This window comes from Vulpes vulpes, chromosome 13 (genome assembly GCF_048418805.1).
Source record: "Vulpes vulpes isolate BD-2025 chromosome 13, VulVul3, whole genome shotgun sequence".
NCBI classification, from domain to species: domain Eukaryota; kingdom Metazoa; phylum Chordata; class Mammalia; order Carnivora; family Canidae; genus Vulpes; species Vulpes vulpes.
This window is the reverse complement of record NC_132792.1, coordinates 135,241,578-135,260,575: the sequence shown is the minus strand read 5'-3', so window position 1 is coordinate 135,260,575 and position 18,998 is coordinate 135,241,578. Positions and strand designations below refer to the sequence as shown.

Sequence of the window (18,998 nt, the reverse complement as noted above, 5' to 3'; positions counted from 1 at the left end):
TGTGACAACATACTATTAAACTCTTTTACTCACTGCACCCTGAAAAACATATTTTTATCTTAGGGTAGGGGGAAGCTCCAGACAAGGCTTCAGCCAGCAGCTCAGGAGCCCAGGTGGACAGATCCATCTCCTCTGGCTCTTGCGCCTCCAGTGTCACAGTCACCCGCAGCTACCGCAGTGGGGGGGGGCTGTGGGGGGGGCAGCTTCGGGGACAGCCTGGTCACCCGCTTCTACCTCCTGGGCAGCTCCAGCCCCAGGACCCAGAGCCCCCAGAACTGCAGCATCATGGGATCTGGGACCTGCCAGGCTGGGTGAGGGTAGAGGCTGCCTGCCTCCTCTCTGCCTCATGCCCACCCTGCCCACACCGGCCCAGCACCTCATGGGAGGGGCTTGAAGCCAAAGAAAATACCCCTTTGGTTTTCTTCTTCTATGTTTTATTTTTTTTCTAAGAGAAGTTATTTTCTACAGTGGCTTTATACTGAAGGAAAAACACAAGCAAAAAAAAAAAAAAAAAAAAAGCATCTATGTCAATCTCCCCTGCTTTTGGGAAACTCCACATCTGCCTTAAAACCAAAGAAGGCTTCCTCCAGAAGCCAAGGGAAAGGGATGCTCCTACAGAACCTAGTTTCTGCTTCTCTGCTGCTCCCGCCTGCCACCCCCACCCTGGGGACCCAGTGAACATGGTGCCTGAGAGGCAGCTCTGGAGTCCTCCCAGCCAGCCTCTGAGGGGGGCGTTGGGCCAGCCCCCACCCTCACCCCCCCTCCCGCCCCCGTTCTACTACACCTGGCTGAGGCTCCTCTGCCTGCCCCACCCCCACCCCACCCCTGCCCTCAGCACCGGGGTGACTAGTCCTTCCAGGTACCAGCTATGCTTGCTTTTTCTGTATTTTATTTAGACAAAAGATGGGAATGAGGTGGGAGAGGGGGGAAGAGAGATTCTTTGAGGCTGCCTCACCTGGAAGCTGGAAGCCTGGGCTCTGCTCGGTCACTGGAAGTCAAGGTCAAGTGGGTGTAGGGCAGAATGGAGAGGGAGGGTAGTAGACAGGGTGGGAGCCGGCTGTGGAAGAGGAAGGTGAGAAGAGGTAGAGGGTGTGTGTCCGTGGTTTTGGCAAACACTAAAGTCCCTGGCCTCCCCATTTCCCATCTGCATCCCCTTTCTCCCCCCAGATCAATACACTAGTTGTTTCTAAAAAAAAAAATTTTTTTTTTTTTTTTTTTTACTTTCATTAAAAAAACCCCTGTATAGTCATTTCATGTCGGTTGGAAATCACAGAAGTTAGGCAGAAAAACAACCCAGGGGACAGATACAAAGGGACAGCATGGCGTTTCCCCAACAGGTCTCTGCTCCGCAGGTGGCGGGTGGAGGCCAGGGCAGGCCTGGGGCATCCACGCATGACAGGTGGGCCTGGCCGCCAGGGCTCAGCTGTCCTCCTCATCTAGGGACTCCGAGTCCATCCGCACCCCTGCATGCTCCTGCCGCTCCTTCCCGGGTGCATCCCACGCATTGTCATTGTGTAATGGCTCTTCAGAGGAGCCACAGCCCAGCCCCTCCTCGGAGTTCTGTCCTCCCTCCTGCTCCTTGTCTTCCATGCTCTCCCCTTTCTGGGATGTGGCCTCACCACATTTTTCCCAGGCAACTACATACTTCTGTTCAACCTAAGTGCAAAAAATTGACATTTAAAGAATAGTGACTGTTGATGATCCGAGCTAAACTAAAAATTATCTTGGCTGTATCCAGCTGATCAGGATAGAAGAAGAGTCACCCATTACAGGACTCATAGATTCCTGATGTTGCAAGGGTCTTAGAAATTATCTCATATTATAATATATACTCCCCCTCATTTCAGAAAGACTTCAGTTTGCTAGAGATCATCCAATCCACTTGTTAGTCAATGCACCCCTACATTTCTTCCTTCCTCTTTCACTTGCTGACCCTCTGGACCCACACAAAATAAGTTTTCTACTATGCAAATAGTCTTTCAAATATCTGTTCAACTTATTTTATGGTTCAATTTATTTTAGTAATTACAAAGTAATATAGGTGTTTACCTATTTCTAATATTTCTTTGCTCCTCAAAAATTATCCAGTAAAACAAAAACACCAGGCACATTTACAGGTGTTCTTTTGTAAACCTTTTCTTAATTCCCATAACCACTCTATGAAATAGAAGACAAGTATCATCACCCCAGTTAAAGAATCATCAATAGAGAATAGTAGTTGAGAGTCACTCTGAAGCAGATTGAGGAAAGGAGACCTCTTAAGAGTTGGATGATTTTCAGCAAGCCACTGACCTTCTCCAAGCCATTTCCTCCTTCACAAACTGAAAACGATACTATAATAATTCCTACCCCATATAGTTATTGTCAAGATTAACTAGACAATGCACTAAATACTCAATGTTGATTCATTATTATTATTATTATTATGCAAAAAAGAAATTACTTCTTTAGTAAATCACTTTTTCTCTCTGAATTTCACAGCAGCCCTCTATCAAGAATTAAGGTCCTGTGTTCAACCTACCTTGTCTTCTGCAAAACCAAAAAATGTTTTCGGTTATTTGCAGCATACTATTTTTGTCCATCCCCATCCTCCAGCCCAACCAAAATTTTTTAAATCTACTATTTTCCTCTTCCAAATGAAATTCACCAAAGTACAAAAATTACTAAAGCCCTCTATTTTAGAAAGTAAATTCGCTTCAGTTGAATATAATAAAGTTCCACTATGATTAGCATGCAAGCAATGAAATTTATATGCAAAATGGTAACTATCATATTAAAAGCTAAACAAACTGGTTTCTCTAACCTATTTTTTTTTATTTTTTTATTTATTTATGATAGTCACACAGAGAGAGAGAGAGAGGCAGAGACATAGGCAGAGGGAGAAGCAGGCTCCATGCACCGGGAGCCCAACGTGGGATCCGATCCCGGGTCTCCAGGATCGCGCCCTGGGCCAAAGGCAGGCGCTAAACCACTGCGCCACCCAGGGATCCCTCTCTAATCTATTATTAAACTGCCTTTTAAAAACGTTATCTGATATCTACAAATGGTAGAGATTGCTATTTTACTGTCTGTGAAAACAACTATAGCAGGAGAAACCTGTTTCACCTATTGAAACTATTGACAATGTTGACAGGAAATACAAAATGCATTTCAGAATTTAAAAAAAAAAAAAACTTAAAGGCCTAGACTCATTTGTGAAAAATTAAGCTACCTAGCTCATGCATAAAAATTTTATAGATTCATTAGTATAGGTCCTAGGATATGAATAATAATAGTATTCTAGAATATTGAGGGAAAAATGGAGGAAATGGAGGAAAGAAGACATTAACTGAATTACAATTTGATACCAACTTGATAGGCAGTAACTCATTTTTCCACAAAGACTAGGACAAAGGCAAATCAAAACATTAGTCCAACCATGATCCTTAACAGTAGGGCAAATATGAGACTAAGATTTAAAATGAACGAACACAGTTCATGAGGGAAGAGCTTTGTGGAATAAATGAATGAGGTCCGATGGCCTCAGATGCTAAAGTAACAAAACCACAATAAAACAACCTAAGAAAATTTATTGTCTGCCAGTATATTATATAGGCTCCCTTCAGTCGCTGACTTTTTACTAAACTAAAATACAATCTATTCAATTTATACAGGATAAATTACTCCAAATAGACTACTCAAGGAAATTCCTGATAACCACTTTAAGAACCATTTGCATTTGTACAATGCTCTTAGCAAAGGGCCTCAAAATGACGTATAGATCTTGAAGCATGGGATAAATATTCTATATGATTTATCAAAAACTAGTGTTCTGAGACGCCTGGGTGGCTTAGTGGTTGAGCATCTGCCTTCAGCTCAGGGATTCCTGGGATCAAGTCCCACATCGGGCTCCCTACATGGAGCCTGCTTCTCCCTCTGCCTAGGTCTCTGCCCCTCTCTCTCTCTCTCTCTCTCTGTGTCTCTCATGAATAAATAAATAAAACTCTTAAAAAAAAAAAAAAACTAGTGTTCTCTTAAACCTGCAAAAGTGAAAACCACAGGTTTCTATTTTTTCTAAAAATAGTATTTGTTATTTGCATCCCCCTGTAGTGGAAGTCAAATTTTGAAGTCCTATAATTTTGCTTACTGCTGATAATGAATGCAGAATATGGGTGTGTGTATATACCGGAGAGAAGTTCAGAAATCCTTCACTGGTACGTGAATGTATCCTAGAGTTGCCCTTTTAAATGTGCTCCTTTCATAGAAATTTGGTGTACCAAAAAAAAAAAAAATTCCCTTTGGGGATTTACATTACTTTCATTATCTGTCACTATTTGACATGATAGCATTCAAAGAGTCTACTTGTTGTTTTTAATCATTTGCCAAGTAGACTCTATTTTCACCACAAATGTCAGCAACTAGTGGGTGGTATGCACACATAAACATACATAATACACATTTCTGTGTACGGGTATATCTGAAGAAAATACACAACTTAAAGACATCAATACAATACCACAGTCTGTACCACAAAAAAAAAAAAAATGATCATAGCAAATTTGGAAGGATTTTAATAAACTCTATTTGGGAAACCTAACACGTCTTTAAAAAAAACAAAAAAAACAAAAAAAAACAAAAAACCAACACCCTGTGCTGACATGATTAGCTACTCCATTCAACTGGTGTGAGGTATCTGAAGCATGCTGCATCTGAACTCTTATCATACTATTTGGGGCATGCTATCCTGTGGAACAGTTCATATGAAACTGCCAAAACCTAAAATGATAGGATGACAAACTTTATGTATCAGAAGCTTAAAGAAGTGAGAAAAACAGTATGGCAACAACACAATTCATATTTATTTTGGAACAAAAGCTCATCCCAAAAATTCTTTGTCAACCATCCAGAAGTAGCCCAGCTTTTACCAACAAGCAGTTATTTACTGTAGCGACTTCATCACCAAGATTACCAAAATTTTCCAAACGCTTCTAACAGTCTCTGTATGTGCTGTTACCTGGGCAACACTCTAAAAGGGCTTTTTACCTTTACAGAACTAGGAGGTCAAAAAGAAGTAAAGCTTCTTCAAACTGTGCACCATTTTAATCAGAAACAGTAGTTGTGAAATTATCAGAACAGAAAACCTTGAGAACTACCACCAGCCAATTTGATTAACAGACACACCTTACTGTCACTTACCATCATTTCTAGCCACCTAATTCACCTATGGAACAAGGCAAGCTCTGTCCAGGACTTCAAAACATCCTCAGTCACACAGACTGTCAAATACATAAATGCCAAAATTCAAGGAACTTGGAGTAAAAAAAAAAAAAAAAAAAATCCATCAATCCCTCACATCTGGCTGTGGTAGTAATATACCCTTGCCTTGCTGCCCTAAATTCTGGTAGACAGTCGGCTTAGCCAATCTGTAAAGACTGCCTTTCTGCCTGAACCAGATCTGCCTCTAAAAATTAAGATCCAGTCATTCAGAAATCACATTTTAGAAGGCACTTTGAAAATACTTTCAAAACTGCTTCCTCCTCTACTACAGCCAAAGTGACACTATTTAGTAAAACAAAAAATAATGGTATCTCCTTACAAAAAATATATATATATTTTCCCTTACTTTCCTACAGTTTTAGGATTGGTAAACTTGAGGTTACTTCCCTAACAGTAATAATTTTTTCCTTCAGCTTTTACTCTAAGGATACTCATGTGCCCTCTGGGTCATATTCTAATCAAGAACACAGCATACAAAGCTTCTTTAATGTTAAGAAGTACGAGATGACGCCAGAGTCAAAAAAATGAAAGATAAACTGAGCAGAAAGGAAAAGTGGCATTCAAGGCTCTTCACCATCCAGTGCTGACTCTCTCGCTTAGCCCTTTCTCTCTATGATTACCCTGGCTCTTGGCTCACAAAGGCCTTTTTTTTACATACTATTTGTCCTATTTCCATATGTGCAAACCCTATCTATTCTTCAAAGCATAGTTTAAGTGTCCTCTCTTCCCTTATCCTTACAACTAAAAGTAATTGCTCCCTCCTGCCTCTAAACTCTCAGAGTGCCTTATCTTTATTTCTTTACCACGAGTTACTTTCTGCCTTTAGAGTGTCTTGGTTTCCATATTCAATCCCTATATAAAGACCTTATGGGCAAAGTCCATGCCTTATTCACCTCTGTTCAAACTGCTTAACACAATGTCTGGCACATATTAAGTACATCAACTGAGCTACATGAATGGCTTTGGGTCAGGAGAGAAGACACTAGAAAAAAACTCCAGATTACTAGGATTCTGGAGACCTGGCTTTGCTAATAACTATATCACCTTGAACCTCAACTCTGCTCTGTATAACATTCATCTGCAGAGTGAAGAGGATGGACAAAACCAGTTTTTAACTATAGGCTGCTATCTATCATTAGCTGGTTATAAAATCAATTTAGGGGTCAAAACTCAGCATTTTTTTTAATGAAGCGGAATAGATAATATCAATGTGTGTTGTAGGCAGCAGTGTGCTGAAAATGTTCAACTGGCTATATAAAGGGGAGAAAAAAGTCCTAAACTGCACCATTTGCTGATTTTCCTGGTATAAATACTCTCAGGCCATGGCCAACTTCAAGCTACCAGCATGATGTCACTGAACATGGAGCTATGTGGGAAAAGAAAGGCACACTGCTTCTGCAAGCCAGTATGATGAGCCAGTTCTAGCAAGGTCCTAAAAAGATAAGTATCATTTTGCCAAACTTTTTTTTTTTCAACCTTGTATGCAGTCACATGAGTGTGAGGGGAGGGGGGAGATTGAGTCAAGACATACAATGTGTCACTGTCAAAACAGTTTAATAAATATTCAGCTCAACAATCTCCTAGTCTCTTCCATGTGTCCTACACAATGCAATAAAATAAATAAATTATTCTTGGTTACATATGTAATTTCTTTGCCACCAAAATCTACTTCTCTTCAAAAATGAGAGCTACACAGATGCCTAATAATATCACCAGAAGGCCATTTACAGAGTGGGAATTTGGCTTAGGGAGTATCAGAAAAGGGCTAAGGTTCTCAGACTTAGTTCAGCTCCACACACCTGAAGGACATAACACACTCCTACTAGTAGCAGTGGCTAATTTAGCAAAGGGATGGGGATAGGGGCGAGGAAGAGGAAATGTATAATATGAAAAAAAACCCAAGTATTGGGATATTTGTGCCCATGTCCCCACTCCACTAAGAATTCAGGTACAGAGAAAACCAGTGCTATAAAAAAGTAAATTTCCATATTTGATGTTTCCCAGCCAATTTCTCCAGCACAAGCTTTCATCCCTATTAGAATTAAGTTTCTATAATAGAGACATGCACTTGTTGAATTTAGAATAAGCAAGGGAAAAAACAGCACAGCCAAGAGTTGTTAGATTTGATATTCTGGGAAAATCAGGCTTTTATGGGGGGGGGGGAACCTTTTCATCTTATTTAAGCTTACTAAACTGGGTAAGGAGAGGGGAAGTTTCCTTAAATATATTTTTGGCTGCTCTATGTCTATCACAACAACACAGTCTGTAACCAGATTTTTCTTGAGTGTTTATAAAGACTTATGTTTTCTATTTTTAAAGCTATTTAGAAAACAAGAAGGCTCAGAATTTCAAGTACACTAATAATCGTAGCCCAAGTCTAACTCCAAATCAACTAAGTATATGCCTATAAGTTTCCAAGGAAAATCCCCCAAAATTACACCCAAAAGCACCGAAAAAAAAAAAAAAGACAAAAAGGAGTCAGCATGAGTACAAACTTACTATAGTCAATTTTGGCATCCTACCTGTTGAATGAGTGCAATACGGAAAATAAATGAAATATGAAAAGATAAATGTAAAGATACATACAAGTTCTACGAAATTCCATTAACTCTTCCTTATTAGGGGTCCACTGAAGTTCACATACTTTTCCCAATTTCAAATACTAACCATAAAGTGAAAATTATTTACCACTCTGAAAAGACACAACTCAAGTCAAGCAATGCCTTATTCTATATTTACAATATTAAACCTCTCCTCTAAAATGTGAGTAGGTTTTATACCATAACTCAGGCTCAAGTCTGTACTTTTTCTGCTTCTACTGTTAGTGGTGGCAAATGCACATAAGTCTATCTCCTGAGCTATCTTTGCAGTACCGGAGGCTAGAATAGCCTTGTGCTCCTGGTCATCCTGAGACCCAGTGGCTGAGCCATTTATACAAGGCAAGAGCTACATACACGCACCAACTCATTAAAACTTGAGACAAATACCTATAGACTACAGTATCTACTTTATTCTCTAAATATTCTCTTTCCACCATAATCATCCCTACATCCCTCTTCAAGACAATGGTAGGATGGAATGCAGACCCAGTTCTACACCTTCAATGCAAGAAATTTTTGCTACTTAGCTACTACTCTCTTCAAAGTTCATCTCTTGAAGCTTGGCTATCTCCCACTCACAATATTTTTTCTTAGCACAACAAAATTCCTTCTTTTAACTACTCCATTAAGAATGGATAAAACAGGGATCCCTGGGTGGCGCAGCAGTTTGGCGCCTGCCTTTGGCCCAGGGCGCGATCCTGGAGACCCGGGATCGAATCCCACGTCGGGCTCCCGGTGCATGGAGCCTGCTTCTCCCTCTGCCTGCGTCTCTGCCTCTTTCTCTCTCTCTCTCTCTGTGTGACTATCATAAATAAATTAAAAATTTAAAAAAAAAAAAAAGAATGGATAAAACGACTTTCAGCTTTAATGTTGTATCATCTGAGTTCAAGTAAATATACAGTAATTGAACAAGCTGAAATCTGGGTTAAAGCAAAGAAAAATTTTAATTACTTTTTAGAAGTCACAAATTTTACATTGGTGAGTAAACATGAAAACTTTTGTTTCATATGTCTTATAAAATTCTGTCATTCAAAGAAAAACAGCATAACTACTAGAATGAAAAGAAAATCATCTGAATCATGAAACATTAGCAAAGGAACAAAAATTCTCAGGATATCAAAACTGTAATGTATAAAAGTTCCTATCAAAAAACACAGGCCAAAACAGAACAAAAACTAAAAACAAAACTTCATACATGTATTGTCACACCTTTTCATGCTGGGTGATGTGTTCACCACATGTCCCAATAGTACCTGGATCTACTCCTTTGTTTCCAGCTTTCTAGTATACAATGTAGGCTATATAATGTGTTCACATATGAGCACTGCCCAACTACATTCACTTCTCCCCAGGCGACTCACTAATACATAATATCAAAGCACATTTTGAACTGATTTAATATAGACAACAGTCTAACTCAATAGCCTCAACTAACTCATCTAGCAGGTGAGCATTTAAACACAAATAGATGAAATCCATCTGGTCTTTCTCCTTTGCAAGTTCACTGTCAGTTTCCTATGGGACTTTTTTTTTTTTTTTTTTAATGAAGATAATGAATCATAGGCCAGTTCTCCAGCTCTAGCAGCTTGTGGACCAATATTTTCCATGGACAAAAAAATCCACTTCCAATTTGACCACAAGCAAACTTCATCTTTGTACTTTCTGACATCACAGCATTGGATATTCTACAAAAGTACAGAAGCTAATTATAAACACTACTGTAAGAAAAGTCAGAGCGTTTTCATGAAATTGTGTTTTTAAAACTCCCAACTACCTACCCCACATCAAGAACAAGAAAATTTGGGGCAGCCCGGGTGGCTCAGTGGTTTGGCGCTGCCTTCAGCTCAGGGCGTGATCCTGGAGACTGGAGATCGAGTCCCACGTCAGGCTCCCTGCATGGAGCCTGCTTCTCCCTCTGCCTGTGTTGTGTCTCTGACTCTCTCTCTCTCTGTGTGTGTGTGTCTCTCGTGAATAAATAAATAAAATCTTAAAAAAAAAAAAAAAAAAGAACAAGAAAATATTGAAAAAAAAAAATCCCTAAACCTTCCAGGACCAAAGATGCAGGCCTTGAAATCCATTTTCCAGTCAGCGCCGAAATCTCTCAAGCACGCCAAAGTTCTCCTTACCATTAATTAGTGTAACGAGGCTGGGGTTTCTTTCTCCTCACTCGTAGGAAACCTTCAACTCTGCAAGTGACCACCTGCATTTGGCAAGTTTTCTAAGATAATCTTGAGAGGTACAAGGGGAATTCACAAGTACGTGGACACATCGCCCCGGGATCCGAAGCAAGCCCTGTCAGTCCAGTGCCCTAGCAGCCAGCCACCTTCTGCTGGCCAGTGGCCCCTTTCCACATGCTGACGCACTGCCCAGCCCTGCACCGTTGCCGACCGGTGCAAAGTACTAGTCCAGTCTCAGAAACTTTGACTCAGTTACGAGGACACCGAGCACCCACACCTGGACAGAGGATTCCCGGGGCCAGGCGGTCAACTCCGAAGCGGGGCGTTCCTTGCAGGTAGAGATCTGCCCAGGACGCAGCCCATCCCAAACTGCAAAAACCACAAGCATCCACAGCAGGAGCGGAGCAAAGTGCCGGGCGGAGGCAGGGGGAGCGCGAGGGCGAGACGCGGTCACGAACAGAAGCCTGAGTGTGGATTTAAAAAAAAAAACACCACCCTCACCACACGCCCCCCCGGACACAGGGCGGCTTGCGGAGCCCGCGAGCCGGGCGGCCAGCGAGGCAGGGCGGCGAGGCGGCGGCACGTCAGGAGGGCTCGGCGGGGGGCGAGCGCCCAAGTCCCCGCCCCGCCCCCAGGTGAGGGGCGTCCCGACTCCGCCCGGGCCAGGAAGAGCGACCGGCAGGCAGCGCCGTGGGGGCCAGGAAGCGACCGACGGTCCCGAAAGCCCCGTGCCCTCCTCCCCGTGGTCCTCTCGCAGCGCGTCCTCGGCCCGGCCCCCACGCGACCCTCCCCCGGCTCAGCTCCGACGCCAACACCCCCGGCCCGGCCCGCGGCGCCCCGCCGCCCGGCCGCCCGCCGGCCCCTCGGAGGCCGCCCTCGCCTCACCTCCTCACGTCTCCGCCGACAGGGCCGGAACAACTCCGCCGGGCGCCCGCGTCCCAGCCGCCGCCCCGCGCTCTGCGGCCGGGCCCGTCCCGTTCACTCCGCGGCCGCCAGAGCCCTGGGAGGGCGGAGGGAGTGGAGAAGGGGGAGGAGGGGAGGCCCGCCCGGCAGGAAGAGGCGAGGGAGGGGGCGGGCCGAGGAGGAGGCGGGCCGGGAGCGCGCGCGTCCGGGCCCCTCGGCGCGGCGTGCGCGCTCCTGAGGGCGGAGGCGCCTTCTCTGCCCCCGGGGCGGCGCGCACGCGCGTACACGTCCGTGCCTGGCCGCGGCCGGGCTGGGGGCTGGGGGAGGGGCGCTGGGGGAGGGGAGACGGGAGCGGCGCTGGGGGAGGGGAGAGGGGAGGGGACGGGGGCCGGGTTCTCAGAGTCGGGACCCGGGAAAGGGCGGGAGGCGGTCGCGGTCCCTCAGAACCTCCGTGAGGGGGACCTGCGCCTGTGGAGCCGGCGGGTTCGGGCGCGCTTGCGGGGCGTCCCCGAGCCCGGCGCGGGGCGGGGGAGCCGGCGGCCCGCCCAGCGGGGTCGGCGAGGTCTTAGATAATCCTAAATTTGGGGCGATTGTGTTTCTGCTCGTCAACTTCACTGTTCACGCCCAGTAATCCTCAAGGAAGTCACCTTAAAGAATACTAACTTTTCTCGCCAGTTACTCTCCTCTCTGCCTCTTTCAAGGTGTCTGCGTGTCCGTCGCTCCCTTGCTAGTTGGTTCTGTGGGACTCGGGAGGTTGAAGAGGGAAAACACCTGCTGTGTGTTTGTATGAGGAAGACGTGTCCTCATTCTGCCCTTCGGGGCAATACACACTAGTGGAGATAAGGCAAACCAACTCTTTCTCCTTTACAAATATTGTATACTGATCCTTGAACTGTCCGTATCCTCCTTTGTAGATCCTGCAGCCAGAAATGAACTGTAAACTGCCCTAATTTCCATAGCATTCGGTTTCTGTTGGTTTGTGGCACCGAATATATTCAACCTTATCTAGGTAAATAAATCTGTGCAATATTTTATTCCTCTGGGGAATACTTGAGAACCTGGTTCATTCATTTTTTATGTCTTCCACAATGCCTGACTCATCCCAAGTACTCCGAAAATGTAATTGTAGGAATAAGTGAATATAGTGCAGCAAGAGTTGTGTATGGCCAAAGATTTAAGCTCTAGAATGAATTCTTTAGTTTAGAATTCTCCCTTCTACCCCACTTCAATTCCTCAGCCCTGATTTCCCCAACTAGATCCCAAAACTACCCTGAAAAATACAAAATTTGTCCAATGGGCTCCCCCCTCTCTCTCTTTTTCCTGATTTAAATGTCTAGAGATGCTGGGACATACCAAGAGTGTTGCAACTATTTGTTGTTTCCCTTATCTTCTGGGCTGCTTCCCAGAAGGTCCTCTAACCTTTGTATTCCAAGAGTCGGCCTAGTTCTGGGCCTGAATTTTGATATTTAGTAAAATTAGGGTTGGAATAACTCAAATCATCTGTATCTATTAAAAAATTATGCCAACAAGTGCCTAATAATAAATAAGTTGACAAGTAAGTACTGAGCCTCTACTGCAGTGCGAGTAAAGTTACACTGGGAACCATGAAGAAATCAACAGATGAAAAAGACGTTAAGTTTCTATCTTCTGATGTCTTCTAACTGGAGAGAAGCTTTTTTGACAAAAAAAGCAAACCCCGTCCCATGGCCATGTTACACCTCTAATCACCAGGGGTCATTGAGTAAAACTGAACTGCTCCTCACAATAGAACTTAGATAAGAGATGTCACAAGAGAACCTAGATAAGAGATGAGTCACAAGAGAACCTAGATAGAGACAGTGAAGGTGATTCTGTACAAGCTTATCCTTATCCCTAGGAAAACAATTCTAAATACATACCAAAGAGTTAATAACAAAACATTGTCCCCATAATGTGTGCTGCTCAATTCTCTACCCACAATGACTCCCCTTGCAATAAGCATATGCTAGCAGCCCTAATCCTTGAAAAGACTAAAAGCTCTCACTTTGGAGAAGAGTATAAACTATGCTAGCATGGCTCATAATGCGACAGAAAACTGATGGCCTAGGTCCAGATCTGACCCACAAACATGTTTTGCTTGGCCTGCATGGTGCTTAAACAAATTGGCCAAAGTTAAAAATTAAAAGCCAGAAGATTTCACATGCATTCCAGCTTCTCTAAAAAGTGAAAGGGGGTGCTTGGGTGGCTCAATCAATTGAGTGTCTGCCTTCAACTCAGGTCAATCCCAGTGTCCTGAGATCAAGCCCCCAGATGTCAGGCTCTCTGCCCAGCAGAGTCTGCTTCTCCCTCCCCTCTGACCCTGTCTCCTGCTCTAGCTTGCGTGTGCTCTCTCTCAAAAGAACAAATTTAAAAAAACTTTAAAAAGTGAAAGATTTTTTTTTTTTAAGTGGAAGATTTTTTAACAGTGGACCTCCACTTTCACATGGTGACTACAGGCTGGCTACAGGACATGAATTCTTTTCTTTCTCAAAGTTTCTGTATTCCCTGTTTTACCTTACCCTGTTTCCTTCACGTAAGTCTGCAACTCCCAATTTAAAATTTCATGATATCAAAAATAGGAAACAAATTACACACTGAACAAAATAGAAGAGTTTAAATCACAATATTTAATGGGGGTGAAACATATTTCTTTTCTAATGGGCATTATTGGTTGACCCCTCCACCCCCGCATGCATTTTTACCCCTCTGCAATTGTGAGGCAGCTAATGATTTGAATGGGAAAAGGCCCAGTTCCAATCCCAGGTCTAAGCCCTAACTGATGTCCATAACCAGCCTAATCTGGTCTCTACCTAACTGTCAGTGTTCAAGGACAGATCTAAATTGGTTCAATCATAAGGAAGGCCAGATCTCATATTTATTAGCAGAAGGAAAGTACTCTGTCTCTTACTCTGGCTGGTATGATGATTGGACATAAGTCCCACAGTTACTATGGCCACTTTGCTACAGTTGAGGGAAGCCAGCCTGAGGATAAAGCTGACGCATAATTGAAAAGCTCAAACTCAGGTTGAAGCCTACCCCTTCCTCCTGATTTAGTAAGTTCCCTGAGCTAATAAATTTTATTGACTATTTAAAAACGTTCAAAAAATAAAAAATAAAAACGTTCAGATTTGGGATCCCTGGGTGGCTCAGTGGTTTAGCACCTGCCTTCAGCCCAGGGCATGATCCTGGAGTCCTGGGATCAAGTCCCACATCTGACTCCCTGCATGGACCCTGCTTCTCCCTCTGCCTGTGTCTCTGCATCTCTCTCTCTCTCTCTGTCTCTCTGTGTGTCTTTCATGAATAAATAAATAAAATCTTTAAAAAATAAATAAAAATGTTCAAATTTGGCTTTTTATTGCTTGCAGCCAAAATTAAGTTTTCCATGCACATTACAAAAGAAAAGACATTATCTGATTCTTCTAAGGATAATATTCTCAATGAGATGAATAGGTAACAATCTACTTGGTCAATTTGTAAAGGGTCTTGAAAGGAACCATCTCCCAAAATTCTATCCCTCACTAGGTTACTTGATGCCTGAGAATCCATCACTACACTATTTTTTTTAAGATTTTATTTATTTATTTGACAAAGAAAGAGAGAGAGAGCACACAACAGACAAAGAGAAAGAGAGGCAGGCTCCCAGCTGAATGATGAAGGAGCCCGATGTGGGGCTTGATCCCAGGACCCTGGGATCATGACCTAAACCAAAGGCAGACACGAGACCACCTGAGCCAGGTGCCCTAACACTTTCTTTTTTTCAACTTTAACTTAAATCCTGTGCCCTCATTAAATCTACTTTACCTGAGAAGAGGACTCCATGACTCTAACCATCAATCCTATATAAATGAATTTATCATTTATAGTTTTTTAGTGATTTTCTACTAGTGAGAAAGACACCAGGAGCCTGAGAGAGCAAAGGTATCATAGAGGAGATTAGATATACAGAAGACAAACTTTTATATTTCAGTTTTATGTAGGGCTGAAATTCAGAGTAATTCATGCAAATCATACTAAGCCTATATGATAAAGCAAACCTATATTAAAATCACACTTTTAAGATTGAATAAGAACAAAATCAGTGTATATATATAGGGATCAGAAAATCTCCTCAGCAGTGGAAGAGGTAGGCAAAGCCATAACTGTCTCTCTGAAAAAGGATAGCTAACATACAACTTTTGTAATTTGGTAAGAAATAGAAAGGACATATGCCAAAAAACTGTTTTTCCCATACCTTGTGACAAGTATCCAACACCCATCTCACCATCAGAACCTTTTTCTTTGGTCTAGGGCAGTGATTCTCTTTAATAAATAACAAAATTACCCGAAGACTTTATTTAAAAATTCTGACTTCTATGTTCGAACCCTAAGAGATTCAGGGGACCCAGGACTTCTTTTAACTTTTTTTTACAAAAATGTTAAAGCATATAAAACTAGAGAGAATGGCATGAGTCTTCAGATGCCAATCACTCAGCTTGATTTCACCTATGTAGATTTCACCCATAAATACTTCATTACACAGTTCTAAAAGATAGGAATCTTTTTTTTTTTTTTTTGCAATCAATAAAATCCACAATGTGGTAAACTCTACACGGCAGACCACCAAATTCCTTCAAACAAATAAATTACATAACAGATATGGGAAGAAAGATGTCTTTAACTTGCTTGGATGTTTTGTTTCTTTTTAACAGCTTCATGAGGTATATAAACATCATATAATAGACTACATTTTATTTATTTATTTATTTATTTATTTATTTATTTATTTATTTATTATTTATTTATTTATTTATTTATTTATTTATTTCCAATATAGTTAATATATAGTGTTATATCAGTTTCAGGTATACAATATAATGATTTAACAATTCCATACATCACCCAGTGCTAATCACTACTAGTGTTCTCCTTAATCCCCATCACCTCTTTCTCTGATCCCTCTACCCATCTCCCCTCTGGTGACCATCAGTGTGCTCTCTATAGTTAAGAATCATGGTTTGCCTTTCTCTCTTTTTTTCCTTTGCTCATTTGTTTATTTCTTAAATTCCACATATAAGTGAAATCATATGATATATGTCTTTCTCTGAATGACTTATTTCAGTTAGCATAATACTCTCTAGCTCCATCCATGTCATTGCAAATTACAAGATTTTATTCTTCTTTTGTGGCCTAGTAATATTCCATTGTATATAAATATGCCACATCTTCTTTATCCATTCATCAGTTAATGTACATTTGGACTCTCTCCACAGTTTGACTATTGTTGATAATGCTGCTGTAAACATTAGGGTGCATATACCCTTTAAATCTGTATTTTTGTATCCTTGGGTAAATACCTAGGAGTGCAATTGCTGGATTGCAGGTAGCTCTATATTTTAACTTTTTGAGGAAACTCCACACTGTTTTCTACAGAGTGACTGCATCAGTTTGCATTCCCACCAACAGTGCAAGAGGGTTCCTCTTTCTCTGCACCCTCTCCAACAACTGTTGTCGATTTTAGCCATTCTGAAGCTGTGAGGTGATATCTCATCATAGTTTCGATTTGTATTTCCCTGATAATGAGTGATTTTGAACATCTTTTCATGTATCTGTTGGCCATATGGATGTCATCTTTGGAGAAATATCTCTTCATGTCTTCAACCTACTTTGAAATTGGATTATTTAATTTTGGGTCACGAGTGGTATAAGTTCTTTATAGGTTTTGGATACTAACCCTTTATTGGATATCTCATTCGCAAATATGTTCTCCATTCAGTAGGTTGCCTTTTAGTTTTGTTTTTTTATTTTGTTGATCATTTCCTTCAATGTGCAGAAGCTTGATGAAGTCCCACTAGTCCATTTTTGCTTTTGTTTCCCTTGCCTAAAGAGACATATCTAGAAGAACATTGCTATGGCTGATGTCAGAGACATTACTGCCTGTGTTCTCTTCTAGGATTTTTATGGTTTCAGGTCTCACATTTAGGTCTTTAATCCATATTGAGTTTATTTTTGTGTATGGTGTGAAAAGTGAAAAAGATACATTCTTTTGAATGTATCTGACCATTTCTGCACATATTTAATGTATTCAATTTGACAAGTTTTGAGATATGTATACATCTATGAAATCATCACAACAGTCAAAATAATGAACATATCCACTACTCAAAACAGTTTTCTTGTACCTCCCTGTAATTTCTCTCTCCTACACCCTCTCCCATCCTCACATAACCACTGATCTGTTGTCACTATAAATTAGTTTACATTTTTCTAGAGTTTTCTATAAATGGAATCACATACTATGTATTGTTTTGTGTTGCTTCTTTCACCTGGTACACTTATTTCAAGATTCATCATGTTGTTGCACAAATCAATAGTCACTGTTTTTTTAGTCTTCCAGTCTCATAGCACGTTCTCCACTCCTATTGGATATCAGTATGTACCTGGCATCAGCTCCCCTTCATGCTCTGTTTTTCTATTTTCCTTTTCTAAATAATGGGAATTGGGGCAGCCTGGGTGGCTCAGCGGTTTAGCACTGCCTTTGGCCCACGTGTGATTCTGGAGACCTGGGATCAAGTCCCACATCGGGCTCCCTGCATGGAGCCTGCTTCTCCCTCCACCTGTGTCTCTCATGGATAAATAAATAAAATCTTTTTTAAAAATAAATAAATAAATAAAAAATAAAACATGGGAATTTCCCCTACCTTGCTTTCAAAATATTGACATTGGCAACATATATCTTTTTCAAAATTTTAGATTATTATGCAACATTCTAGATTTCATTATTTTTTCTTAACAATGTAAGAAATGGTTTTAAAGTTACACATTTTTAACAATGTAAAGAAACTATTGAAAAAGAGCTCATGGGTTTTTTTGTTTTTTTAAACAAAATTTTATTTATTTATTCATGAGAGACACACAGAGAAAGGCAAAGACAGGCAGAGGGAGAAGCAGGCTCCCTATGGGGAGCCTAATGTGGGACTCGATCCCAGGACCCCGGGATCACAACCTGAGCAGAAAGCAGATGCTCAACCACTGAGCCACCCAGGTGCCCCAGGAACTCATGTTTTAACAATGGGAAGAAGCTATCTAGTCAAAGAGGGAGCCTACCTCTGTGCTAATGTTGTGTCACCAATTTTAGCAGAGTTCTTGTTCCCTGATGCATATATTACACCAGCCACACAGACATAGCCTTGACAGTGACCCCAAGTTCCCTTGAAGTACTTGCCATAGGCCTAGAATTTAGATTTCGGATGTATCAGAAATATTCCTTAAATATATATGTTTTGCAGAGAAACAACTTCAAAAATTACAAATACTTTCACAGTAAAGGAAGGAAAATTGCCACTTTCCTCTTCTGAGTCAAGGGAAACCCACGCCCTCTCCACCACCTCCCACCCCTACTCCCAAGACATTTTGAGTCCCTTTTCCCTTTGCCACATACAAAATAAGCTGAAAATTTGAAGAAGAAAAAAAAAGGTTTATGTCTAACTTCTTTTGGAGTCTACCCAACCTAAAAATAAAGGAGAATTAGTAAATGAAAAACACTGCTGCTTTAGAATGTTTTGAAAGATCCCTAACACTTCTCCCATTTCAGAAAGACTCTTACTACTCTTTACTTCTTTGATTTAATAACAACTTCTTGTGGAAGATCATTAGTTTATAATGTTTATACCTATATACAACAATTCTAATAATTTCAAATTTTATACCAAAACCTAGGCTTTCAGATTATTTTTAACAAAAATTATGTCCTGTGATTATACCCTTAATATCTTAGTTCATTAGGTAAGACAGTTTATTTATTTATTTTTAAAGATTTTATTTATTTATTAGAGACAGAGAGAGAGAGAGAGGCAGAGAGAGAAGCAGGCTCCATGCAGGGAGCCTGATGTGGGACTTGATCCTGGGTCTCCAGGATCATGCCCTGGGCTGAAGGCGGCGCTAAACCACTAAGCCACCGGGGCTGCCCAGGTAAGAATAGTTTATAAATGGATGTCAACTATTTACTTTCTACACTTTTTGGTATATCTTAAATTGCATAACAATTTTTAATTTAATACCACCATCG

The 18,998-nt window shown here is 41.5% G+C and overlaps 1 protein-coding gene across 5 annotated transcripts in view; it reads right to left on the bottom strand.

Moving 5' to 3' along the window:
- The window catches only part of RABGAP1L (RAB GTPase activating protein 1 like), a 724,498-nt gene extending 713,285 nt beyond the window's left edge, over window positions 1–11,213 (bottom strand). Inside the window, exons 1-3 of one of the 5 annotated variants that reach the window (XM_072733073.1) lie at window positions 10,919–11,020; window positions 10,311–10,497; window positions 956–1,057 (exon numbers count right to left, since the gene is read on the bottom strand). The gene's annotated coding sequence lies outside the window, so the exon portion shown is untranslated. Of the gene's footprint in view, window positions 1–955; window positions 1,058–9,982; window positions 10,167–10,310; window positions 10,498–10,918 lie in introns of those variants that run through there. The other 4 variants (XM_072733074.1, XM_072733071.1, XM_072733070.1 and 1 more) reach the window with 4 other exon arrangements.
- Between the last annotated feature and the right edge of the window lie 7,785 nt (window positions 11,214–18,998).